The sequence below is a fragment of the Rhinatrema bivittatum genome, chromosome 5 (assembly GCF_901001135.1).
Source record: "Rhinatrema bivittatum chromosome 5, aRhiBiv1.1, whole genome shotgun sequence".
Lineage (NCBI taxonomy): Eukaryota > Metazoa > Chordata > Amphibia > Gymnophiona > Rhinatrematidae > Rhinatrema > Rhinatrema bivittatum.
Genome location: NC_042619.1, coordinates 369,425,250 through 369,453,019, shown reverse-complemented (window position 1 = coordinate 369,453,019; position 27,770 = coordinate 369,425,250). Strand labels below are relative to the sequence as shown.

Below are 27,770 nucleotides of genomic sequence, written 5' to 3'. Positions count from 1 at the left end.
AGTTTTCCGTACAGGGCTCCATCCTGATGATGTCACCCATTTGTGAGGACTAACATCCTGCTGTCCTGTGAGAACACCTGTTACACCAGGTAAGCAACATTTGCTTAACAGCGTGTACCTAAGTGTAGTATAGGGCCTATGTAATAAGCAGCCGCCTCCGCGCTCAAAACCCACGCCGGTAATCCACGAGTGAGGGAGCGAACAGATCTCCCTATTAAGTGAAAGTATGACCCTGGAAAGTATTTTTAGTATTTCAAATAACTGTGCTGCAGAAAACAGGGCAGGATATTTTTATCCGCCCAGGGAAGCGCCTACCTTGGGTGCCATGAAAAGCGCTTTGCTCACTGGCCACTCTGAAGCTGAGATAAGTATTCAGCCAGGCTCTTATCAGGCTGCTTGTGCTCTTCTGTTCATGGCGAAAAATCTGCACGATCGGGTGCCCAGAAAGGCGCCTAGCGTATCTTGCCGTTTGGGCACTCAGCTAGGTACTTAGTTGCTCACATATCTATATAGTCAGGCGCCCAGAAAAGTGCCTAGCAAGCACTTTAAGCTGGCCGTTCTGATGCCCAGAAAAGCACCTAGCTAAGCTCACCACTCGGACATGAGATAGGCGCTCAGCTACGTGGTTTTCAGGATGCTCGGACATCGAAATAGCCCCCTGAGTCGGTGCTGACACTTAACCCATGCCCTGACCATGGCGGTAAAAACCCCGCATTAAAAAACCCTCACTAGCATGGCTCCCTGCATTGCCTATGATTAGCTAATCATCTCCTTTGCATGCCGTTACATGCATTCACGCAGGAAAAACCATGGGTCTGTGAGCACATTCGTATGCGCTTTTTTTCCGCGCACAAACCCTTATGACATCCCTGTATAGGGCTTTGCATGGGAAAACGCACGTACAAATATGTGTACATCCGCGCACAAACCCGTGGCAGCTTCAGCACTCCTTATTACATCGGCCCCTGAGTGAGGTACAAAACAAAACATTCATAGTAGCCAGTAAAATAAAATAAGTATTTCAGAAACACTGTCACAAATAATAGGCAACAATAAAATCAAACCAGCAATAATAAGCTAAAAGATATTACTGCTGAACTCCTGGTAACTAAGGGGTCTCAACAAGTGAGAGCCTTAGATATTATTAAACAAAGAAAAAGCCTTAGTTCTTGGGTATAACAGTAAGAGATAGAAGGAAAATTGAAGGTACCATCCCAAATCAGGCTTCTAAACTCCCAAGGGCTTGGGTAAGGAAATAAGCCTTGATGCTTTCTAAATGACTTAGCATCTACCTCCAATCTTAAGTACGTCGGTAAAAGAATTTCACAGGGTCAGGCTGTCAACCATGATGATTCAATCCCATGACTCACTCAAGTGTAAAAACTAAAGTTACTTTAAGGTAATATAGAATTTTAACATAGCTGCTAAAGTGACAGGTCCACTAAAATACAAAATTTTATGAACGATGGAAAGAATTTAAATCTGATACATAAGACAGAAGAAGCCAGTGCAACGAGCACAACTCAGGAGATACATGATTGTTGTGCCTAATTCCAGTTAAATCCTTGCTGCTGCATTCTGTACTGTTTGAAATTCTACCAAAGTGGAGGCTGGTAGCCCGACATACAGGCCGATACAGTACAATGCGCTCCGACGGAGCGCACTGTTAACCCGTGTTTGGATGCGCATTTTCAACGCACTAGCTTTACCCCTTATTCAGTAAGGAGTAATAGCGCATCGAAAACTCGCGTCCAACCTCCCCAAAACTAATAGCGCCCTCAACATGCAAATGCATGTTAATGGCCCTATTAGTTATTCCCGTGCGAATCAGAAAGTAAAATGTGCAGCCAAGCCGCACATTTTAATTTCTCTCTGCACCGGGAAAGTGTACAGAAAAGCAGTAAAAACTGCTCTTTTTACCGCAGGCCCTAATTTGAATAATTTTTTTTTCTGAATTGCGAGCACAGGAGAGTGGCCTGTGTGCGCGCCGGGAGAGCGGGCGCTTGTCCGCTCTCCCGCGATTTTTACTGTATCGACCTGATAGTATTGCAGTAGTGTAAACCAGTTAAAATCATTGCCTGTAATATTGTTCAAAAGACATCATGATTTAGAAACAATTTCAGGTGACATAACATGTAGACCTTATAGATAAGTTCTTTACAATGGATTTGAAATCTGTTTAGGGACTGGAATAACCTAATCTCCAATCTGAAGTAGGTCATCACATAGTGTTCTGGTCAAAATAATCAAATAATAATCAATCCAGTTTTGTCAATCCTGAACATTAATCAATTAATCAATCATCCAGTGCTTTATAGCTTGAATATAAATTGCTACTTCAGTAAACCATGAGAGACTGTAGATTTCACTGGGATGAAGAACTGAATATCATCAGCATAGAGATGATATTCAATACCCAAACTTAATATTTACAGACTGGATGCAAGTAAATATTTAAAAAAATGGCATAAAGTGCTGAGCCCTGGGGAACTCCAGTGGTGTGGAAACAGACTGCCCTATTGAACCTGCTGCGTCCTGTCAGATAGGAACAAAACTATCTTAATACAGTATCCTGAACACCAATTTCAGCCAATTGAGACAAGCTCGATTGATCTAGCATATCAAACATAGTAAATATATCAAGGAGGACCAAAACAAAATGTATGCATGAAAACCTCAACGAATCACATTGAGGCTTGATAAGTGTAATACTTCTGTATTATGACCTCGCCTGAAACCATACTGATAATAAAGTACCTCAGGTACCTCCAGATAGTCTTGCAGCTGTTTAAACACCATTCCCTTAATTAGATAAAAAAGGCAAAGAAGAAACAGGAAGATAATTCTTCAGCATAGAAGGATCGAGATTGGGCTTTTTCAAGATAGGACAAATACTTGCCTGCTTCAAAATAGAGGTACATGTCCTGAAGAAAGAGAAAAATTGACAGTCTTTGCTAGAAAGACCCCAATCTCAGAACACGAAAACCTTAATACTGCAGTGGGGACAAGGGTTTGATGGGCAAGAAAAAGTATTTAATTTACATAAATAGTTACAGATTCCTTTCTATCCAGAGTGAATTCCACTTAGTTTTTTGTTTCTTCTCACACCAATAGATCTTCATATCCCTTGGGAAAAGCCAGCATCTCTCATTGACTAGCACACTGAATTATAATTATTTTTAAATTGTTTTTACTCGTTATTTGTGTCTTCACTAATGTTTGTAATTTATGCATGTGTTCATTTGTAAGCCGCTTAGACCCTCAGATAACACGGCATATCAATTATTCTCATTTGTACTACCTTACAGAGTTAACCTTATAGAATGGTATGTTAGTGCCCATACTGTTTAGATGATGAAAATATTGGTTCCTAATCTAAGGTCATCCTTCTTGGATTTGTAAACCTGCTACTTGAAGTTCACTCTATAAATTAATCAAAGCCATACTGCTTTTGATATTTTTGTTGTTGAGATTTGAGATGTGGCTTATTGGTTCACAAGGACATTTTTCTGGATAAAGCCCAACTCCACCCTCCTAAGCACCGATTCTGTTTGTCTTCCTGTTTTTTGTTATATATTTGGAGTTTTATTTTAATAGAAAATGAAATGTAAATGTCATAAATCAGATGTTTCTAAGTTAACATTTTTCTTTATCTGTTAATGTTACTAAAGCTAGTTTCATATCTATGCCTCCTTTGAAGCTGCTTGTTATTAGCAAAAGTGAATGTTACCTGTAAAGTTCATTCTCTGATAGCATTAGCTCAGTCAATTCACATAGCCTACCGTCTCCCTGATGGGAGATATCCATTGTTTTTCTACTTTTGCTATTCTGGAAAGGAATACAACAAGTGAAGTTATCAAATTTGCAGATGATACAAAATTATTCTGAGTAGTTAAATCACAAGCAGATTATGATACATTACAGGAGGACCTTGCAAGACTGGAAGATTGGGCATCCAAATGGCAGATGAAATTTAATGTGGACAAGTGCAAGGTGTTGCATATAGGGAAACATAACCCTTGCTGTAGTTACACGATGTTAGGTTCCATATTAGGAGCTATCACCCAGGAAAAAGATCTAGGCATCATAGTGCATAATACTTTAAAATCGTCGGCTCAGTGTGCTGCAGCAGTCAAAAAAGCAAACAGAATGTTAGGAATTATTAGGAAGGGAATGGTAAATAAAACAGAAAATGTCATAATACCTCTGTATCGCTCCATGGTGAGACCGCACCTTGAATACTGTGTACAATTCTGGTCACCGGATCTCAAAAAAGATATAGTTGCGATGGAGAAGGTACAGAGAAGGGCAACCAAAATGATAAAGGGGATGGAACAGCTCCCCTATGAGGAAAGGCCGAAGAGGTTATGGCTGTTCAGCTTGGAGAAGAGACGGCTGAGGGGGGATATGATAGAGGTCTTTAAGATCATGAGAGGTCTTGAACGAGTAGATGTGAATCGGTTATTTACACTTTCGAATAATAGAAGGACTAGGGGGCATTCCATGAAGTTAGCAAGTAGCATGTTTAAGACTAATCGGAGAAAATTCTTTTTCACTCAACGCACAATTAAGCTCTGGAATTTGTTGCCAGGGGATGTGGTTAGTGCAGTTAGAGGCAGATTTTAAAAACATACACGTGCGCGTACTTTTGTTCGCGTACAAGGCGCGAACAAAAGTACGCTGGATTTTATAAGATACGTGCGTAGCCGCGCATATCTTATAATATCCGTGGTTGGCGCTCGCAAGGGGGTGCACATTTATGCAACTTGCGCGCGCCAAGCCCTGCGTGCGCTGTCCGTTCCCTCCCCCCACCCCGCACCTTCCCCTACCTAACCCACCCCCCTGGCCCTATCTAGACCCCCCCCCTACCTTTATCGGAGAAGTTACTACTGCCGGCGCGGCAGGCCCCAACACAGGCCGCTCTGTCGGGGCACTTGGCCAAGCCCCCGGACCGCCCACACGCCCCCGATCCCTAACTGCGCCCTCTGGCCACGCCCCTGACCGCCCCTTTTTGCAAGCCCCGGGACTTATGCGCGTCCTGGGGGTTTGGGGTAGGTTTTTGGGGGGTACGCGCGTACCCCTTTGAAAATCTACCCCTTAGTATAGCTGGGTTCAAAAAAGGTTTGGATAAGTTCTTGGAGGCGAAGTCCATTAACTGCTATTAATCAAGTTTACTTAGGGAATAGCCACTGCTATTAATTGCATCAGTAGCATGGGATCTTCTTAGTGTTTGGGTAATTGCCGGGTTTTTGTGGCCTGGTTTGGCCTCTATTAGAAACAGGATGCTGGGCTTGATGGACCCTTGGTCTGACCCAGCATGGCAATTTCTTATGTTCTTAATAGTGGGTTAGGTATCATGTGAGTTCTTATCCATTTATGTTTAAAATATTCTTCTGGAAAGCTCTCCAAATGTTACTGTGATGATGCATATGATGTGATTTCTAGATATGTAACTCCATTGATCTGCTAGTGTCTGAAAAAAGCATTTCAGGAAAGTAATCCCGTTTTTGGTACTATTTAAAGTAACATTCATAAGCCACAGCCCTACCATTGTCATAATTAAACAAAACTATTGAAGGAATGTAAAAAAAGAACATAACCAAAGCATTCTTTAAGTACTGCATATGCCTGCATGGATATCCTGAATCTGTAAAGCCAGGACATGAATGGAAATTCCAGCTTTTCCTCCTTTTTGCCTTCCTCCCAGTTCCTTATTATTTGACAAGACCTAGCTTACCTAATAGTTGAAAGGCTCAGTATTGGAATAGATCTGGGCAGATAATCTGTTGAGTAGAGGCAGCAAAGAAGAAGCTAAGCAAGCCCACACCTGGCTCTTTTAAGCCTGGCCATGTTGCACAGCATCCTGCCCCCAGTCACTTCAGCCACCCAATACCAGCAATTAGTTACCGAAACCCCATGCAATGCATTCTGATCTGAAGTCAGATGTTAGGCCACCCTTTTTCTCTGCTAAGGAGATGAGCCTGGCCATGTGGCTGCAGGCATGTTTTTATTCTCAGCCATCACACAGTGGAGTAGCTCAGGCTTTCAACTCCCATCTAGCTTCTCCTCATGAGCCTGGCTTTCCATTTCTTACAATCTCACCCCCAGCCATTTCATCCCCCATCTCTTTTGTCCTCTCCCTGCAAGAATTCAGATCTTACCAAAAATGAAAAAAAAAAAAATTAATACTGGAGTATCACATGGCCACTGATATTATTCTTTTGAATTTTAATCATCTGGGCATTCCATAAACATATCAAGTACAGAATACTATTGCTACCATTGCTCAAAGATGAAAATAGCCATCAGAGGAAGCAGGTGTTGGGCAACCAGGAGGTAAGGAGAGCGATATCATTCCTAATAACATTTAATAGCTTTTGGCCAAACAAATTGACAAGATCATTATCCCCCAGGTGGGTGGGCTAATATAGTTAGCAAAAGGCAAAACAGAGGCATGAGATAGTTTAAGCGCAACCCCCTGTGACTGATAAATCACACCCACATATCTTGAGCTGCTAAACCCAAATGGATGTCAAATGTAAAAGAGCTTGCAAGTCTTTCCATTCAATGCACAAAGCTATTCCCAACAATCTAGACCATTTGTCATTGCTGACTGTCATCAGCAAGGAAGTCAAAGAGATTGCCACTGGAATGCCTTTCACTTATCTAGCCAAATTCTAGCTGGACAAATAGTTATCCAGCTAGAATTTAGCTAGATAAGTGGCCACATTTTCATTTAGCTGGACAACTTCTTAGTCCAGCTAAAGTTATTTGAATAAGGACCTCAGCATGGATAGCATAAAAGAAAACACCAGGAAACCACTTCTTCAGTCTTAATATTTGAATGCTTGAGCAAAATAAAAATAATCCTGAGGGAATTCAGTGCACAAAATTGTAAAATTCTACAAATATCTGCATAGTTTTAATTGGTCAAAATAATACAATGTACATGTCAGTCTTTGAGTAATTTAAAATTTATTTATTTATTTATTTATTTAACATTTCTTATATACCGATATCCGTTCGCACATCGTATCGGTTCACAATGAACATAAAACTTTGGGCATTGCCCTTACATATAACACATAAAGATGGTGAACTCAGTAACATATAGATAATCTTAGGGAGGAGCCCTTAGATATAACAAGCATCAATGGGGAGATGCTGATTATAATAATTATAACTAGAACTATATACATGAAAGTGCACAGTACAGAATCAGCAGACATAAAGGCGTTCATACCAGGATGTAATACAGAAAGGTTATTACTGAAAAGCTTTGAGCAGAGTTCCTCTAGAAGTACACTGTAGGAGTGTCCCACCCTCTCTCCTTACTCGCCTGGCCAGACATCTCTCATGCCCTAACTCCACTCTGCTCTGCTGTCCACTATCTTTCCCCTCCCCCTCCAGGCTCAATCCTTCCCACGCTATCTCCACTCCCCAGCCCTCCATTCCCAGAGTTTGACCCCTCATACATCCCGTCACACAGGTTTCCTTCTGTCCTCTCTCTCTCTCACACTCACACACACACACCCTGACACAAGCTTCCTCTGTCTCTCACACAAACGCACACTCACAAACCCCTGCACATGGGCTCCCTCACACACAGTCCCTCTCTCACATACACCCTCAATCAAGCACACAAGCTCCAGAGCTCTTACTCATATACACACTTCCTCACTCAGATTCCCTCTCTCACAAGCATTCTCGCATCCATATTTACTCTCTTGTGCTGTCATTCTGGGCCTCTCCATCATTTTCAGCTGCAGGCGGGATGGGCTCCGCTTGTGGCTCTCCAGGCCTCTCATCTTTGTCTTTGGCTGTGGGTGGAATGGCCTCCACTCAAAGTCCCACTGGGCCTACCTTTTGGCCATGCTGCTCCTCGTCCACGAACAGGATGGACTCCACTAATAGCCCACCGGACTTCAGTACTTATTGACCGTGGGTGGGGTGGACTTTGCTAGCAGCCACCAGACACTTCAAATTTTGTGCAGAATATTAAAATTCAGCCCAGAAGGGGAATGCTGTGCAAATTCTGCACTGTGCAGTTTCACATAATTCCCCCAGGAGTATAAAAAGCCTTTAATCCCTTTCCAAATTTTAAATAATGCCCTGAAGATGTAAATCTTTCAGCGGGACATTTCGGAGAAAAGGAACTGCTAGTGAGAGAGAATTTTTTGTGTAAATTCCCTAATTTTCATTTGGTGAAGGGAGACACTTATGAAAGTCAATACTAGAACACAGAAATAGTACTCGAATGTAAGCATGGAGTTTAAGAGGAAGGTAGATAGAGTCCATGTTATAAAGGGCTTTAAAAGCCAAACAAAGTTTTAAACTAGACTCACTAGCTAACTGGAAGCCAGTGATGATTAGCCAGAATAGGGGACATATGATTTTGAATAGTAATTCCTGAAATTAGGCGGGCAGACACATGATCCCCAACTGAACTTTTAACTCACCATTAACCGACTTTCCGACCTTACCTTAACATGATAAACATCATCATGGTTATATTCAATTACTTAGTAAATACCATAAATTTGTAAATTTGTTCCTTCTGTTAATTTCCTATCGACTGTTCCCTGCTCCCAGTTGTGTATTTCCCTGTTTTATTGTAACTGCAATATTTATTGTAACTGAAATGTTCTTCGTTACGCACCTGTTTTGTTATTGTTTATTCTTCGTACACCCCCTTTGTTAATTGTAAACCAGCATGATGTGAAACCTTTCGCGAATGCCAGTATAGAAAAACACAAAATAAATAAAATAAAATAAATGATGAATAGTCTTATTAGGAATCACTAATAGAAGGGAGATAGGGTAGATTAATTTTGAAGTTACCAGCGCTTGTACTACTTGTCCAAATTGTGTGTTAGTCAGATATGGTTTAAGATGAAAAACCAACCTAAGCAAAACTTGGGTACCTCTTGATACACTAGAAACATGCTTTTCTAAGCCAATGGAAGAGTGTAGCATGACTTATCACAGGTTTATCAATAAATGCAATACCATCTAAAGACAGCTGTAATTCAGAAAGAGGAACCACTTTCTTGTTAATCTATTACTCTTATGTTTTTGCTGGATTCATCCAATTTTAGATTGCTGACAAACAATTATTTACTTATATCAAAAAAGATGAATCATGGAGGTCTGCTAGAGGAAGGGTGCTGGCAGTGTGGCTTTCCTGACCAACAGATAAAATCCTGGGTTCATCCTGTTTTTTCTGTGTGGAAGACAAAAGCATGAGTAAGGACAGACAGAAAAAGTCTTTACAAGCCTTTAGAGTGAATAAAATGGTGAAGGGGCAGCAGATTAATAGGAAGATGAAACTGGATAAGGGTGGTCCAGAAGATGATTCAGTCTAAGATGATGAGTGGCCTGTACCACTACCATCCTTGACATGACCAAGTCTTTACAGAAAATGTTTGAATCCTTCTCAGAAAAACTCACCTCCAATATTTCAGCAAAATTGGGGGTGATAATCAAGAAGGTGACACAGTTGGTGTCTTCTATCCAAGAGAATGTGACCCACATCGAGGAGACTGCTGGCCATGTGATACATCTTGAATTATTTTTATTTTTTATTTATTTAAAACCTTTTCTATCCCGTCGCTAAGTTATCTACCATCGCAACGGTTTACATGTTGGCACATAAATTAATGTAGGTAAAAGCGTACTAAAGTACATTCTAACAGGTGCCGTCAAAGGCTCAGTTACAATATATCATTAAAGACAAACAATTGTTTCGTGAAGTAGGTCATGACCGAATGTACCAGTAATTACTGTTCACGGGTAAAATTCATTATTCAGAGTGTAACAATTATGTTTATAGTGATGTAGAGTTCAAAGACTACTCTACTGCACATTCCTAAGGGCTGTGCGTCGGTTCTCTTCTGCCTATTCCTGAATGTTTTCTATTTTCCTGTCTCTTTATAAAATGCTTGTTTAAAAAGCCATGTTTTCAAACTTAAATGTTTTGCGATCTCTTTGTAATCTGATCTCTGTAGGCATTGTGTTCCAAAGTGTGGGGCCTGCTAGTGATAAGGCCCTTTCTCTCACTTGGATTAGTCTTGCCGTTTTTACTGAAGGAATGGTTAAGAGTGCTTTATTTGCTGATCGAATGTTTCTGTGTGGGACGTGAACTCGTAATGCTGTGTTTAGCCAGTCCGATTTTTCATCATGTATTAGTTTATGTATGGTACATAGGGCTTTGTATTTAATTCTGTGTTCAATAGGTAACCAATGTAATTCCGCCAGGGTTTCAGTTATATGGTCCCTCTTCCTTTTTCCGGTTAGTACTCTAGCTGCTGTGTTTTGAAGTATTTGAAGTGGTCTTAATGTTGTATTCGGGAGTCCTAGTAGAAGGGCATTACAGTAGTCCATGCTGGAGAAAACTAGTGCCTGTAGAACTGTTCGGAAATCAGTTAGTGTTAGTAGAGGTTTTAGTTTTCTGAGTATCTTGAGTTTTGCATAGCCTTCCTTTACTTTTAGTGATATGTGCTGTTTTAGATTGATTTCAGGGTCCATTATTATTCCAAGCTTACGTACTTTTTCAGCTAGTTCAATTTTCTGGTTGTCTTTGAGGATTATTGAAGTTTGGCTGATTTCAGTATTTTTCCATTCTCAGTGTAGAAATTCTGTTTTATCAATATTAATCACAAGCTCCATTTGGTTTAGTAGTTGTCTTATAATGTACAGGTACATGTTAGCTAGGTTTAACGTTTTCTCTAATGTGTCTTCTATGGGTAGAATTAGTTGAATATCGTCTGCATAAATGTAATGTATGATTCCTAGTCCTGCAAGCAGGTGGCATAGATTGTTAAGAAAATGCCATACTGGGTCAGACCAAGGGTCCATCAAGCCCAGCATCCTGTTTCCAACAGTGGCCAATCCAGGCCATAAGAACCTGGCAAGTACCCAAAAACTAAGTCTATTCCATGTAACCATTACTAATGGCAGTGGCTATTCTCTAAGTGAACTTAATAGCAGGTAATGGACTTCTCCTCCAAGAACTTATCCAATCCTTTTTTAAACACAGCTATACTAACTGCACTAACCACATTCTCTGGCAACAAATTCCAGAGTTTAATTGTGCGTTGAGTAAAAAAGAACTTTCTCCGATTAGTTTTAAATGTGCCCCATGCTAACTTCATGGAGTGCCCCCTAGTCTTTCTACTATCCGAAAGAGTAAATAACCGATTCACATCTACCCGTTCTAGACCTCTCATGATTTTAAACACCTCTATCATATCCCCCCTCAGTCGTCTCTTCTCCAAGCTGAAAAGACTTAACCTCTTTAGTCTTTCCTCATAGGGGAGTTGTTCCATTCCCCTTATCATTTTGGTAGCCCTTCTCTGTACCTTCTCCATCGCAATTATATCTTTTTTGAGATGCGGCGACCAGAATTGTACACAGTATTCAAGGTGCGGTCTCACCATGGAGCGATACAGAGGCATTATGACATTTTCCGTTTTATTCACCATTCCTTTTCTAATAATTCCCAACATTCTACCTTCTCAGAAGAAGAAGCCCAAAACAAATCTACAGAGTTGGCGATTTTCTTTGACAACAAAGTCAAAAACCTACTTGGCCCACTGGCAACATCCAACAAATCATCAATAGCCTTACAACCCCCCAGCCAAACTCCTAGCCAAAATCCATCCTCTACTATTCTTAAACAGACGCTAGTATCTCTTGAACCTACATCATCCCTGGAAATAGAATCGATTATCAAGAAAATGAAACCCTCGTCTCACCCTCTAGACCAAATACCAACCAAACTTCTCCTCACCATTCCTAACACCATTGCCAGATCTCTGGCAGACATCATAAATTGTTCCCTCAATCAAGGATCTGTCCCTGACTCCTTAAAAATTGCTTCGCTGAAACCCTTACTAAAAAAACCCAATCTGGACCCAGCCAACCCAGCAAATTTCCGCCCCATCGCAAACCTACCTTTTAAAGCTAAAATAATGGAAAAACTTGTCAACTTCCGTCTCACCGACTACTTGGACTCCCACAATATCTTATACCCTTCTCAATTCGGTTTCAGGAAACGCCTAAACACAGAATCCCTCCTTCTTTCTTTAACGGACACCATCCTGATGGGCCTTGACAAGGGACAATCTTACCTCCTAGCCCTACTCGATATTTCTGCGGCGTTTGACACGGTAAATCACGACATCCTCATCAGCCGTCTAATGGAAATAGGCATCTCTGGCTCCGCACTGCTCTGGTTTAAATCCTTTTTGAACAACAGGTACTACAAAGTTAAAATAAACGACAAAGAATCCCACCCCGTCCCATCAAAACAAGGAGTACCACAGGGCTCTTCTCTGTCCCCTACCCTGTTTAACATATACCTACTTCCTTTATGCCAGCTGCTCAATAGCCTCAACCTCACCCATTTTATATACGCAGACGATGTGCAAATCATAATCCCCATCTCGGACCCCATCTCCTCAACTCTAAATTTCTGGAACGACTGCCTACATGCCATCAACCAGCTTCTCTCGAATCTCAACCTGGTCCTAAATACGTCCAAAACGGAACTCCTGGTTATCTCCCCTAGCGATAACCACCCCTTCACTAATAACACAATAACCCCACTAGCAAGCCATGTCAGAGACCTTGGGGCCACCCTTGACTCCAGAATGAATTTCAAAAAATTCATTAACGCTACAACTAAAGAATGTTTCTTCAAGCTACAGGTCCTGAAGCATCTAAGACCGCTCTTACACTTCCAGGATTTCCGTTCTGTGCTTCAAGCAATACTGTTTTCAAAGATTGACTATTGCAACGCTCTTCTACTCGGTCTCCCCGCCTCTTCGACCAAACCTCTACAGATGCTGCAAAACGCAGCGGCCAGGATCCTTACAAACACACGGCGCAAGGACCACATCACACCTATCCTAAAAATCTTACATTGGCTCCCTATTCAACATAGAATACTGTTCAAAGCTCTCACTATCATCCACAAATCGGTCTACCAACAATCCTCTCTCCAACTCACCTTCCCTCTGGAACTACATACATCATCAAGACCAATAAGAACTGCCTACAAAAGTAAGCTCATGGCCCCTCCCAACAAATCATCAGTTCACAACTCCATCCACAAGCGAGCATTTTCGACAGCAGGTCCCCTACATTGGAATTCGCTTCCTCAAGACTTACGCCAGGAACAATGCCATTTAATCTTCAGAAAAAAACTTAAAACCTGGCTGTTCACACAAGCCTATCGTTGAAGGATTCCATTTTAACCAACTCTCTCTCACTCTCCAACCCACCCTTCTCCCTCCCCGCACTCCCAACCTTTTTCCCTTTTCCCCTCGCAACCTCAACCCACCCTTTTCCCTCACCCCCGCCACTCCTCCCATTTGACATACCATGTATATTTCAGCTGTATATATTTCCATATATATATATTTCCATGTATATTTCCACTGATTATAATCCATGTTTCTGTATTACTAATTTATTGTTTTATGTTAATTTATAGTTTGTAATTTTGTTAACTTATTGTTTGATTACTTAATTCTGTCCTATCTTCCGACATCCATGTTTTTACTCTCCCTGTTTTAATGTAACTTCTCATTTCCACTTATACGTTAATTGGTTTTTCCCCTTGTTCTAATGTAAACTGGTACGATAAGACCTGGTCTTGAGTGTCGGTATAGTAAAAGAAGTTAAATAAATAAATAAAATAAATTCTGTTTGCTTTTTTGACTGCCGCAGCACACTGCACCGACGATTTCAATGTGTTATCCACTATGACACCTAGATCTCTTTCTTGGGTTGTAGCACCTAATATGGAACCCAACATTGTGTTGCTGCTACTGCCATCGGGGAAGGCCTGCGCGATCGGCGCCGAGCCCCGCCGGGGGAAGGTAAGAACTAAACACAACCCCCACCAGGCAGTCTCTGTGCCGACAGCGCGGCTTATTCGCAGCAAGAAAAATTAAAAAAACAGCTGTACAAATTTAAAATCAGCGCCGAGAACGCCGCGATCGGAAGCCCCGCCCGCCCTCCAATAGGAGCCAGCCCAGAGGGGATTTAAAAACTCTTCTGCACGGCGCCATCTCCTCTTCCACGCTGCTACTGCCATCGGGGAAGGCCTGCGCGATCGGCGCCGAGCCCCGCCGGGGGAAGGTAAGAACTAAACACACCCCCCACCAGGCAGTCTCTGTGCCGACAGCGCGGCTTATTCGCAGCAAGAAAAATTAAAAAAACAGCTGTACAAATTTAAAATCAGCGCCGAGAACGCCGCGATCGGAAGCCCCGCCCGCCCTCCAATAGGAGCCAGCCCAGAGGGGATTTAAAAACTCTTCTGCACGGCACCATCTCCTCTTCCACGCTGCTACTGCCATCGGGGAAGGCCTGCGCGATCGGCGCCGAGCCCCGCCGGGGGAAGGTAAGAACTAAACACACCCCCCACCAGGCAGTCTCTGTGCCGACAGCGCGGCTTATTCGCAGCAAGAAAAATTAAAAAAACAGCTGTACAAATTTAAAATCAGCGCCGAGAACACCGCGATCGGAAGCCCCGCCCGCCCTCCAATAGGAGCCAGCCCAGAGGGGATTTAAAAACTCTTCTGCACGGCGCCGCGCGCTGAGCATCGCGCGCCGAAGGAGCGCAACAAAGGGGCCTGCCCCTTTGTCTCGCCCCTTCGGCTCAGCCCCGAGGGAGCCCCGAGTCAACCATTCGGTCTTCAGTCCCGGTCACATATCTCAAGACCTCTTCAGCTGCCTACCGTTTCAGCACCCTCAGTACAACAGCGTCACCATCAACTGTTTGAAGCCTCAGAGCTCTACCATCTAAATTCAGCCTTTTTAACCTTCTATCACTATCCACCAGCAATCAGAACCTATCAAACAACTCTAGACAGCTGCGCCCAAAATTCGTATTCCAGACCTGCGCAAACCACGCTAGATTCACACCGAGAGCCCGTGAAACTACCAGAGCTGTCTGCAGTTCCTATCAGAACCTTCAGAGGAACTTCTTAGATCCTACAAAAAGGGACAATTGTTTGAAGTCACTCGCCTACCATTCTTCTGACGGGATTCGCCGAGCTTCACACAGCATTCTTCTAACCTCAACCATTCCCAGCAGCCAGCCTCTCCAACTAACATTATGCATTCCTACAATATCCCAATCATTCAACACCAAAGGAGAATCCCCATAATCAATCACACCCATAGCATACAAAAAAGAATTATTCCAATCATGACTTCACCATTGAACCAATTACTAGGCCTCACACTTCTTTCAGTCACCCTTTTCAACGCACAATCCCTAACCAAAAAAACACACATACTAAACGACTACCTCCAGGACACAAAACCAGATATCTGCGCTATTACAGAAACCTGGCTAAAAAATACTGATATTGCTCTAATCAATCAACTTCCTATTCATATATATGACATCTTCACCTTCCACAGACACAAAAAAAGAGGAGGCGGCCTTCTTTTAGCTACCAAGAAGGATCTCAAATTATCCGCACATACCATCAAGACTGAGTCTAAATTAGAATTAGGCCTAGTTAAGTCAAAACAACAACAAATTCTACTAGTCTACGCTCCTCCCGGATTTCTAGAAACAGACCCCTCGCCACTCATAGAATCCATCGTGAAACATATCAACTTAGACCTCCCAACTATGATCTTAGGTGACTTCAATCTTCACACAGACATTATACCTCGCTCCTCAAACTGCGAAGCGCTCCTCACCACACTCAGTGCGATGGGATTCACTCAGATCATTAATAGTCCTACGCATAAAGCAGGACACACTCTCGATTTAATTTTCATCAACTCTAAATTCTCATGCACATCAGTACCTTCTTGCACTCCAATCCCCTGGTCAGACCATTTCCTGATAGAATCCTCCTTCTCCATAAATCAACAGACACACACCTCTCCTCAACTTTCTACCATTCAATTCAGGAAATCATGCCCATCCGAAATACTTAGTGATCAGCTCTCCAAGGAACTCATGAACCTAGACCTTTCCAATCCTGACTCAGCCCTATCTTCCTGGCACAAGATCACGGAAACAGTTGCTAACAAATGGTGCCCAATAGTCTCCAAAACAATCAATCCTACAAAAAAAGGTAATCAACCTTGGTTTACCCCTAAACTAAAACAGATGAAACAGGAGCTACGTCACAAGGAAAATATATGGCGAAAAACCCCTAACACAACTACCCTGTCTACGTACAAAGGTTTTCTACATCACTACAGGACCGCGATTCTTCTAACAAAAAGGGAATTCTACGCCAATAAAATTCATCATCTCCAATACGATGCCCAGGCCCTGTTTGCATACGTTACTCAAATCACGAAATCAACCCCCCCGTCTATCCCAGACGAACTAGCTCTATCTAAGGCGAATGAACTCGCTTCATTTTTTCAACAGAAGATCCTGAACACGCTCGCCCTTCTACCACCGAATACTCTACCCCTCACCTCAGACAAGAATCCTCAATCACCCAAAGGAGCCAAATTTGACAGCTTCGAATCAATATCTTCCAAAGAGATTGAAGCCCTACTAAAAAGACAGAAACCATCTAGCCATCCAGCAGATAACATCCCTTCAAAACTCTTGCTTCTCATTCCAAACACGATCTCAGGACATCTGACAAGCATCATAAATTGCCTTCTAACCCAAGGGATTTACCCTGACAGGCTAAAAACCGCGTCACTCAAACCCCTCCTCAAGAAACACAATCTAGACCCTAATGAACCAGCCAATTTCAGACCCATCTCCAATCTCCCATTTTTAGCCAAAATAACGGAGACGTTGGTAAACACCCAGCTTTCAGACTACCTAGAAGATCACGAGATCCTACACCCTTCACAATATGGCTTCCGCAAGGCACGCAGTACGGAAACTCTCCTTATTTCACTTACAGATCATATTATAATGGGTCTAGACAAAGGCTACTCCTTTTTATTAGTTCTGCTTGACATCTCGGCGGCATTTGACACTGTCAACCACTCCATCCTCCTGGATCGCCTAACAGATATTGGTATCTCCGGATCAGCCCTCAGGTGGTTCAAATCCTTCCTCTGCAACAGATCATTCAAAGTTAAAATCAATAATAAAGAATCGCCTTTAACAAAATCCAACCTTGGAGTGCCACAAGGTTCATCCCTATCTCCAACCCTTTTCAATATTTACCTCCTCCCCCTATGCCAATTGCTAACCGACCTTAATTTAATTCATTATCTGTACGCTGACGACGTGCAGATTCTAATCCCAATTACAGAATCTATTTCAAAAGCGCTCACCCATTGGAATAACTGCCTTATATCTATCACCAACCTCCTCAATAGACTAAACTTGGTCCTTAATGCCTCGAAGACGGAGCTCCTCCTCATCTCTTCAAACGATGAAAACATTCACCTATCTTCCTCACACAACGCACTCATCACCCACAAGCATGTGAAAGATCTAGGGGTACTGCTGGATAATAGACTAAACCTAAAGAAAATGGTCAACACCACATCCAAAGACTGCTTTTATAGACTCCAGGTTCTGAAACGTCTCAAACCACTTCTTTTTTTCCAAGACTTTAGGACAGTCCTCCAAGCGCTACTATTTGCCAAGATAGACTACTGCAGTGCCCTTCTCCTCGGCCTCCCCAAATCGACCACCAAACCACTGCAGATGATACAAAATGCGGCAGCGAGATTACTAACCAACACCAGTCGTGGAGATCACATTTCACCCATCCTCAGAAAACTACATTGGTTACCAGTAAATTTTAGATTCCTCTACAAATCAATCACCATTATACACAAATCTATTCATCATCAGCTCCAACTTGACCTTGAAATCCCCTTCAAATTACACTCTTCCAACAGACCAATTAGAAATATTCACAAAGGCATGTTGAATTTCCCCCCTACCAAAGCCTCACGCCTTTCCTCGACAAAAGACCGAGCTTTTTCAATAGCAGGACCAGCTATATGGAACAACATTCCTTCAAGCCTCCGATTAGAACCTTGTCTAATTACGTTCAGAAAAAAACTCAAGACGTGGCTATTTCACCAAGCATTCGATGACCCTCCAGACAATCACTAATCATATTTTATCTCTCCTGGACATAGAGGATAGAGGTCCACTATCCTTTTGAACGAAGGACAATCACAGGTTAAAGCACATTATGCTCTAACCTAAATTCCTTTTGTATCATGTTATATTTCCTCCTGCCTTTCTTTCTTCCAGCTTTAAGCTTCCCAAGTTTTTTCTCCTTGTTAAATGTAACTTTGCCTTATTCACCTCTCTGGTTAATTACTATTTTATTTATTGCTTCAGTTATACCCTTGTTATATGTAAACCGATCTGATATGGTTATTACTATGAAGGTCGGTATAAAAAAGTGTTAAATAAATAAATAAATAAATAATTATAGCATGGGTTATTTTTCCCTATATGCATCACCTTGCACTTTTCCACATTAAATTTCATCTGCCATTTGGATGCCCAATTTTCCAGTCTCACAAGGTCTTCCTGCAATTTATCACAATCTGCTTGTGATTTAACTACTCTGAACAATTTTGTGTCATCTGCAAATTTGATTATCTCACTCGTCGTATTTCTTTCCAGATCATTTATAAATATATTGAACAGTAAGGGTCCCAATACAAATCCCTGAGACACTCTACTGTCCACTCCCTTCCACTGAGAAAATTGCCCATTTAATCCTACTCTCTGTTTTCTGTCTTTTAGCCAGTTTGCAATACACGAAAGGACATCGCCACCTATCCCATGACTTTTTACTTTTCCTAGAAGCCTCTCATGAGGAACTTTGTCAAACGCCTTCTGAAAATCCAAGTATACTATATCTACCGGTTCACCTTTATCCACATGTTTATTAACTCCTTCAAAAAAGTGAAGCAGATTTGTGAGGCAAGACTTGCCCTGGGTAAAGCCATGCTGACTTTGTTCCATTAAACCATGTCTTTCTATATGTTCTGTGATTTTGATGTTTAGAACACTTTCCACTATTTTTCCTGGCACTGAAGTCAGGCTAACCGGTCTGTAGTTTCCCGGATCGCCCCTGGAGCCCTTTTTAAATATTGGGGTTACATTTGCTATCCTCCAGTCTTCAGGTACAATGGATGATTTTAATGATAAGTTACAAATTTTTACTAATAGGTCTGAAATTTCATTTTTTAGTTCCTTCAGAACTCTGGGGTGTATACCATCCGGTCCAGGTGATTTACTACTCTTCAGTTTGTCAATCAGGCCTACCACATCTTCTAGGTTCACCGTGATTTGATTCAGTCCATCTGAATCATTACCCATGATAACCTTCTCCATTACGGGTACCTCCCCAACATCCTCTTCAGTAAACACCGAAGCAAAGAAATCATTTAATCTTTCCGCGATGGCCTTATCTTCTCTAAGTGCCCCTTTAACCCCTCGATCATCTAACGGTCCAACTGACTCCCTCACAGGCTTTCTGCTTCGGATATATTTAAAAACGTTTTTACTGTGAGTTTTTGCCTCTATAGCCAACTTCTTTTCAAATTCTCTCTTAGCCTGTCTTATCAATGTCTTACATTTAACTTGTCAATGTTTATGCTTTATCCAATTTTCTTCTGTTGGATCCTTCTTCCAATTTTTGAATGAAGATCTTTTGGCTAAAATAGCTTTTCACCTCCCCTTTTAACCATGCCGGTAATCGCTTTGCCTTCTTTCCACCTTTCTTAATGTGTGGAATACATCTGGCCTGTACTTCTAGAATGGCATTTTTTTTAACAATGACCACGCCTCTTGGACATTTGTTTTTACTTTTGTAGCTGCTCCTTTCAGTTTTTTTTCTAACATTTTTTCTCATTTTATCAAAGTTTCCCTTTTGAAAGTTTAGCACGAGAGCCTTGGATTTGCACACTGTTCCTTTTCCAGTCATTAAATCAAATTTGATCATATTATGATCACTATTGCCAAGCGGCCCCACCACCGTTACCTCTCTCACCAAGTCCTGTGCTCCACTGAGAATTAGATCTAAAATTGCTCCCTCTCTCGTCGGTTCCTGAACCAATTGCTCCATAAAGCTATCATTTATTCCATCCAGGAACGTTATCTCTCTAGCGTGACCCTCATACATTTACCCAGTCTATATTGGGCAGCATGTATATGTTAAAGAGGGTTGCAGACAGGGCTGATCCCTGCGGTACTCCTGTTTTGAGATTGATTTTTTCTGATAATGTGTTGTTGACCTGAACTTGGAAAAACCTATTATTTAGATATGAACTGAACCAGTTTATTGTTTTGCCGTGTAATCCGATTTCTTCTAGTCTATTTAGTAGTATTTTATGGTTCACTGTGTCGAAGGCTGCTGCTAAGTCTAGCATTATTAGAATGTAGTGTTTACCGCTATCAAAACCTCTTAGAATGTTATCTGTTAGTGAGAGAAGTAGTGTCTCAATGCTGTAGTGCTTTCAAAATCCATGTTGAGATGGATACAGTATGTTGTCATCTAGGTGTTCAGCCAGCTGTTTCTGTACTGTTTTTTCTATTAGTTTAGCTATTAAGGGAAGACTTGATACTGGGCGGTAGTTATTCAGGATCAGGGGGTCATTGTTTTTTTCTTTAAGATTGGTTTATAATTGCTCCTTTCAGTATATCTGGCATAGATCCTTCTTCTGAAGCTCAGAACAAGATTGATTCCTGGAGAAGTGGCTTGCTTCCGTTGAGAAAATAAACAGAAGATATTGAGAATTGTGGGTGGCCGGCATAAAAATATCAGGTTTGTGGACTTCTCAGAACGGGAGGAGAGCAAGAACACTGTGGAGAGTTTTCTAAATGGCTGCCAATGGCACTGGGCCTTGAGGTGAAACAAGGCCATTTTAAACTTGAGCAAGTGCATTGGGCCGAACCCCTCATCCCCCAGCAGACAGAAGGCTTCATGCTGTGCTTATAAAATTTCACAACTATGCTGGATATATTATCAAGGCAAATGCATTTTCTTTTTCCCAGACTTCTCCCAAGCACCATGTCTTATGCCATGCTTTGCCTGGCACAACTGAAAGTGAATGTGGATAACAAAATGCACTTCTTTGAGTCTGCAGAGGAAGCCCTGGAGATTTTGAGTTGCATTGGTGGCCCTGAGCAGTAACAGGGAAATTCATAGATAATATGAGGAAATGCAGCACGGCCAGCAGCTGCTTTGTGTTGAAATTCTGGTTGTGATGTATCAGTACGTTTTGTATCAGGAGATGACCTAACTTGTTTTGCTTTGAATATATGCACTGAGACATAACTTTTTTTTTTTTTTTTGGCTGCTCATACTTTTGTTGTTTTTATTTTTTCCTTTATCTTACCTTTTTTATATCTTTCATTTGCAATGCTCAGTCTCACACAGATTGAAATCAATCTTCTGCTGGGGGATAGTGGTACTGTACTGCTTTTCTTTTGTTTCTGGAACTTTTGGCATCTGATCCCTGCAGAGTATGACCAGGCTGGGACTCTTGGTTTGGATTCTGTAATGTGCTTGTTCCATATAAATATGCTTCAACAGATTTTTTTGTAAATATGGCAATTATTTTATATCTTGCTCCTTTTGTGACCTTCGGACCTTGTCTTTTTCTCTGTTTTCTTTTTCTATCTACAGGTAGAAGATGGCTGGTGTACACACAAGATCCGGGGCCCTGGCTTGTATGTTTCAGATTATTTAAGTTATGTTGGTATAGTGAAGAGGACTCTATTACCATTTTTGGGGGGTTTGAGGTTTTTTTGGGTCACGGATCTGAACAGGGTGTGCTGTGTGCCTCATCTGGGCTCTGGGTACCTATTAATCCCAGCCATACAGTATTTGAATTGTATATTTTTGTCTTTTCTTTTTTTGAGTTTGCTCTGGTTTATGGCATCACTGCTTGGGCTGGGCTCACCTCCCTGAGGGTGGATGCAAACAAGTAATAGCATGAGTATCCAGAGCATTTTTTTCTGGCGTGCAGGGTATGGGTGATAAGCTAGGAGAGGGGATTGAGAGGGGAGGTTTTGATTATACTATGTCTGATATGTGGGAGGTTTTTTTGGTGTTTAAATGGTTGCGTATGGTTGAGATTATTTGGGAGGTAGGTTTCGGATAAAGATTAGGAGGAGGTTAGTTGATTAGGGAGTTGGGTTTGTTAACATCTGAGAACATTATCTCCTATTTCTGGTTATTGATGACTAATTTAGTGGTTTTTCTAGTCTGGCTTTTCCAGTCCTGCTGGTTATCAATTATATTACATGTGACTGATCAATGACATCGGATTTGCATATAGTATCCCTTAATGTTTGTAGAATCTCTCACCCTGTTAAACGAACCAGCATTTTACAATTTCTAAAGAATCCAGGAACTAATCTGTTTTTTTGCAGGAAACTCATCTGACTTCTATTGAACACACAAAACTTCAGAAGTCTTGGATTAGTAAGGTCTATGCTGCTTCTTTCTCCTCTAAGAGTAGAGAGGTTTGCATTCTTGTGCATAATAACCTTCCTTTACAGGTCATAGATCCTTTTGTAATCCTGATGGTCGGTTCATTATCTTAGAGTCAACCTTGTTTGACCAAGTGTCAACATTGGTAAATCTGTATGCCTAACAATGGCCAGTCAGAAGTTTATAAAGGGCTTCAGAGGATCCTGTTGAGTTTTAACACCATTAGGTTATGTATCGGGGGGGGGGGGGGGGGGGGGGGGAGGTGGTATTGGAACCTATGCCCTGATGCTATTGTGGACAGATCAAGATCACTAGGACACCTTGCGGATTCCTTTGGGAGCTTTCTGGAACTTAGCAATATCTTTTGTCTTAAGGACGTATGGCGTCTTCTAGGGACTATACTCTTGTAGGGATTATGTTTTTTTCTCTGACACCAATCTTGTAACCGGATTGATTTTCTTTTTTGTGTGACCTTGTATTGGCCCCCAAGGTGTCCAACATTGACATATTGTCCTGCATGATGTCCAGTCACCATGCAGTAGGGCATTCAAATTGCTAGCAATGAAAAATCCCTATGGTTTACCAAGCAGAGATACGAGCATGGGAGGAAGGCAGGGCCACTCTTGATGAAAGCGGTTAAAGACAAGATTGGCAGTTCAGTTATTTATGGACTCAGAAATGGCCAAGGTAACCTTACCTACCTGCAGACATTAACTTCCTATTCGCCTCCCATTTTTTGACATTGTATGCGGTTTACCTAACTCTGCCCTGTGAGTTGGCATTTCTGGATACTTTGGGGTTGCTGAGACTTCTTAGGGAGACTGCAGAGGAACTGCCGTCACTATTACTGTGGATAAGGTAGCCAAAGCCATCAAAGTACTTGCCTCTGGTAAGTATCCCAGCCCTGATGGGTTCCCATTGGATTTTTGTAAAGCAATATCAGAGTCATTAGCCCCAGCACTTTATGATCTGTTTAATTTCCTTCGATTGCCTGGATGCGGCTAGGGAATCTAACAGAGGCCTTGATTGTTCTGATAGCCAAAATATTCAAGGATCTGCTGGAATGCTCTTCATACAGACCTATTTTGTTGATTAACATCAGTATTAAGATTTTAGCAAAGATTCTTCTGTTTAGGATTGAGAAGCTGATTCCTGATTTGATCTCCCCTGTTTAGACAACAGCAGGTCTTCTTCTAATAATACCTGGAGGCTTTTTAACATCATGCACACCTCCAAATGTCAGGATAAATCCGCGGCCAATATTTCCATCGAAACCAACAAGACATTTGATTGTATCTCTTGGAGGTTTTCTTTTTGAAATTTTGTCATACTTTGGCTTCCCAGCAGAGTTTGTTTCCTGGATTCAGGTCCTGTATACAATTCCGACTGCTGAGGTGTTTTCCAATGGGGTACTTTCTGCCTTATTCTCTGATTGTCATGGCAACCATCAGTTTTTGGGTACTTGCCAGGTTCTTGTGGCCTGGATTGGCCACTGTTGGAGGCAGGATGCTGGGCTTGATGGACCCTTGGTCTGATCCAGTATGGCATTTTCTTATGTTCTTATGTACTTATGTACTGTTTGACCTGTCTATCAAGCTTCTGGCTCAGGCAATCAGGCAATCTCCTCTAATTCAAGGGTTTACTTTTTATGATGTTACTCATAAAACTTCTCTATATACAAATAGGGTCTCTTGTATGTAACTAATCTGTCCAAGTCATTAGCAGTTTTATTTCATCATCTTGCTCAATATAGTTCTCTCTCAGGCTACATTATCAATTACTTCAAATCAGAGTTTATGTTTATCGGTCCTCCATGGCAATGACCTTGCAAGGTACATGTTCTTAGCATTGCAGCCTCAGGCATTTGGAATCTTGGAATTTGGGTTTCTAAAGATCTTTCAAATTTATATAAGGATAATTATCTTCCTATCATAGGGAAAATAAAGAGTGATCTTAATCAGTGGGTTTCATTCCTATTTTATTGCTGGGTAGAGTGAAATTAATTAAGATGTTTATGTATATTTATTTAAAGGCTTTTTTATACCAGCATTCGGGGGTACATCATATCGGTTTACATGTAAGTTGAACGTTGTACAAAGAATGGGGAGCGAAAAACTTGGGTGGGGTAGCATAACAGGTTAGATATAACTTGAGCATTGAGCTAAGAAAGGGGAGCAAAGAGGTAGGGGGTAGCTAGCATATCAGATTACTGCAAACTTGATTTAGATGATGTATAGGGGTAGGAGAAATAGGCTATTGAGGTATTCTGGGGGCAAGCAGGGGGGTATAAATCAAATTAAATAATATTGTGGGGAGAAAAGGGGAACAGCATGGAACATTATAACTGGAAAAACATTATACAAAACAATGCTGTGGATTATTTGAAATGTTGATCCTTCCTTGCAATATTTCAGTGTCTATTTTTCAGGTCCTCAAAACAGTGACAAGTTTTCTCTTGCAGGGCAGGTCTCTGAGGCTTAAATATAATGCCCTGGTTAAACACAGGAATGCACGTGGAGTTGGCATACCTGATTTTCAAATGTATTATTGGGTGTGCTACTTATCTTGTATGGGGGGTGTGGTTGAGGACAGACCCTCCCCAGCCCTGCTGTCCATGGAGGTGGATAGCACCAGGGAGCTTAGTCTGGCAGCCACATTACAGCTTTTTTTTACCTCTAACACATTCAGAACCATTACTATGCCATATCCACTTCTGGTGTATATGCTACGGGATTTAGCGAATGACTCAACACAAGCTTGGGCATTTTATTGACGACAAATCTTATGTGACTGCTTTGAGTAGAAATCCCATGATCTGTCCATGAACCTTCTCTCCTGATGTTGATCTCTAGATTGCATGTGGTTTGTTTTCTGGGACTACTTTTGGGGAATAGTTAAGTTAAACCTTTTACGTATTTAGTGATGCAGCTCCAGATTTCTAATTCACTCACTTTATTTTTATAGCTTTGCAAAGATATCTCTCGAGGGCTGGGTATTGTGGAGGATTGGGATGAAAGTGATAATCTGGAAGTTTTGTGCTGTGCTGATGGGGGTCAACATCTTATCTCTTTCATGTATATCACTGTTTGGGGGCAGATATGTGAGGAAAGTACATCACCTGATCTGATAAGCAAATGGAATTAGGACTTGCAAGGGGAATTGGATGACAAAACATGGAAGCATATTTGGTGAGCCTCTCGTAGAATATCAATCTGTAATAAGGATCGTTATTCAAACTATTGCAAAGACTGTACCATATTCCCGTGATTTTGCTAAATTTAGTAACTTGAGTTCTCAGTGTTGGAGAGGGTGTGGTGCAGAAAGGAATTACTTGCATATGTAGTGGGGACTGTGTTGAAATACAATCCTCCTGGTCCCAGGTGATAGACCTTATTTCCACTATCTGACGAAGATCACGTTCATTCTCTCTTGTCTGGAGGGGAAGGCCCTGGCACGGGCCTACCCGCTTTGGGAACGTTCCAACTCTATTCCACAGCAGCTTCCTCAATTTATCTCAGCATTCAGATGTACCTTTGAGGACCCAGGCTGACAGGCGGTCGCCGGTCACCATCTCCTACACCTCCACCAGGGATCACACTCACTCTGAATATACTGTAGAGTTCCGGACCCTGGCAACCGAGTTGGAATGGCAGGAAGACTGCCTGTGGTCACTCTATCTCGAATGATTGTCTCCGGTCTTGAAGGATGAATTGGCCGCCCGAGAGATCCCTACATCCCTGGAGGAACTTATATCTCTGATTGGGCGGATAGACCACCGTCTCCGGGAACGGTATCGGGAAGTAAATGCTCTCCAACCTCCCGCCCTACGACCACCCTGGTCTTCGAGCCCCAAGTTAAAGGCACTACCGGCAGGTTCTCAATCTCTGGAAGAACTCTTGTAGATAAACCGTGGTCGCCTTACTCCTGAGGAACACCTTTGAAGAGGAAAGTCTGGCCTCTGCCTCTACAGTGGGGGTTCCGGCCATCATCTCCAGACTTGTCCTGTGTGTCTGGAAAATTCCAAAGCCTGAGCCCGGTGGGGGTCCCGTGCTTGGGCACCACAGTTTCTGGCCCTCAACAGCTGCTGCCTGTCTCCCTCCTTAGGGAGGCGCATTCCTTCGCCACCACCGCCCTTGTAGACACCGGGGCCGGTGGGAACTTCATCCTTGAGGAGATAGTCTCGCTCCTTCAGATTCGTACCCAACCGCTGGAGGTGCAGTTGCGCATTGCCTCCATCTACAGAGAACCTCTACCTGACCGTATCACTCACCGCACTATGACTATCAGATTGACCATGGGGATGCTCTATGAAGAAGAAATTAACCTCTTGATCCTAAAACGGTCAGTACACCCCATAGTCCTTGGCCTCCCATGGCTGCAATTACATTCACCCCACTTCGACTGACAGTCACTTCAATTGACCCAGTGGGGCCCTCGATGTCAAACTCAGTGTTTACGGCAGTTGTCCCCGTCTGTACCAGTACTAACTTCCACAACCCTTCCTGGGTTACCTATTCCTTACATGGAATATCAGGATGGGTTTTCCAAGTAGAAGGCCAATATTCTGCCCCCACTCCGGAAGTTTAATTGCCCTATAGAACTCTTACCTGGTTCCACACCACCCAAGGGCAGAACTTATCCTCTCTCACTCCCAGAGACCCAGGCGATGTCTGCATATATTAAAAAAAACTTAGCCAAGGGTTTTATAAGACCTTCACTCCTCCCCAGCAGGCGCCGGGGTTTTTTTTTTTTTAATAAAGAAGAAGGATTGGGAGCCTGATACCCTGTATTGACTACAGGGGTCTGAATGCCATTACTCGGAAGGACCAGTACCCACTCCCGCTCATCAGTGAGCTCTTTGATCGGCTACAAGGGGCTCAAATCTTCACAAAGTTAGACCTACGTGGAACCTATAACTTAATTCGGATCCAGCCTGAGGACATATGGAAGACCGCGTTTTATACATAGGATGGACACTACGAGTATGTAGTTATGCCCTTTGGGCTATGCAGCGCTCCCGCCATCTTCCAGCAAATGATGAATGAGATCTTCGGAGACCTTCTGTTCTCATTCGTCATTGTGTACTTGGACGACATATTAATCTTCTCCAAGGATCTGGATTCCCATCGCTCCCACGTCCAAACTGTTCTCCAGCTTCTCAGGGACCACCACCTGTATGCCAAACTAGAAAAATGCCTTTTTGAACAGTCCAGCCTTCCATTCCTGGAGTACATTATCTCGAGTCAAGGGTTTACCATGGACCCAGACAAGCTCCAAGGTATCTGTGATTGGCCCCAGCCAGTGGGTTGTGGGTTCTGCAGTGATTCCTGGGATTCA

The 27,770-nt window shown here is 42.2% G+C and overlaps 1 protein-coding gene across 1 annotated transcript in view; it reads left to right on the top strand.

The window, feature by feature from the left end:
* The first annotated feature begins 2,801 nt into the window (after positions 1-2,801).
* LOC115092473 (fibrous sheath-interacting protein 2-like) overlaps positions 2,802-27,770 on the top strand; it is a 185,282-nt gene continuing 160,313 nt past the window's right edge. Inside the window, exons 1-2 of the mRNA XM_029603313.1 lie at positions 2,802-2,915; positions 21,624-21,667. The gene's annotated coding sequence lies outside the window, so the exon portion shown is untranslated. The remainder of the gene's footprint in view (positions 2,916-21,623; positions 21,668-27,770) is intronic.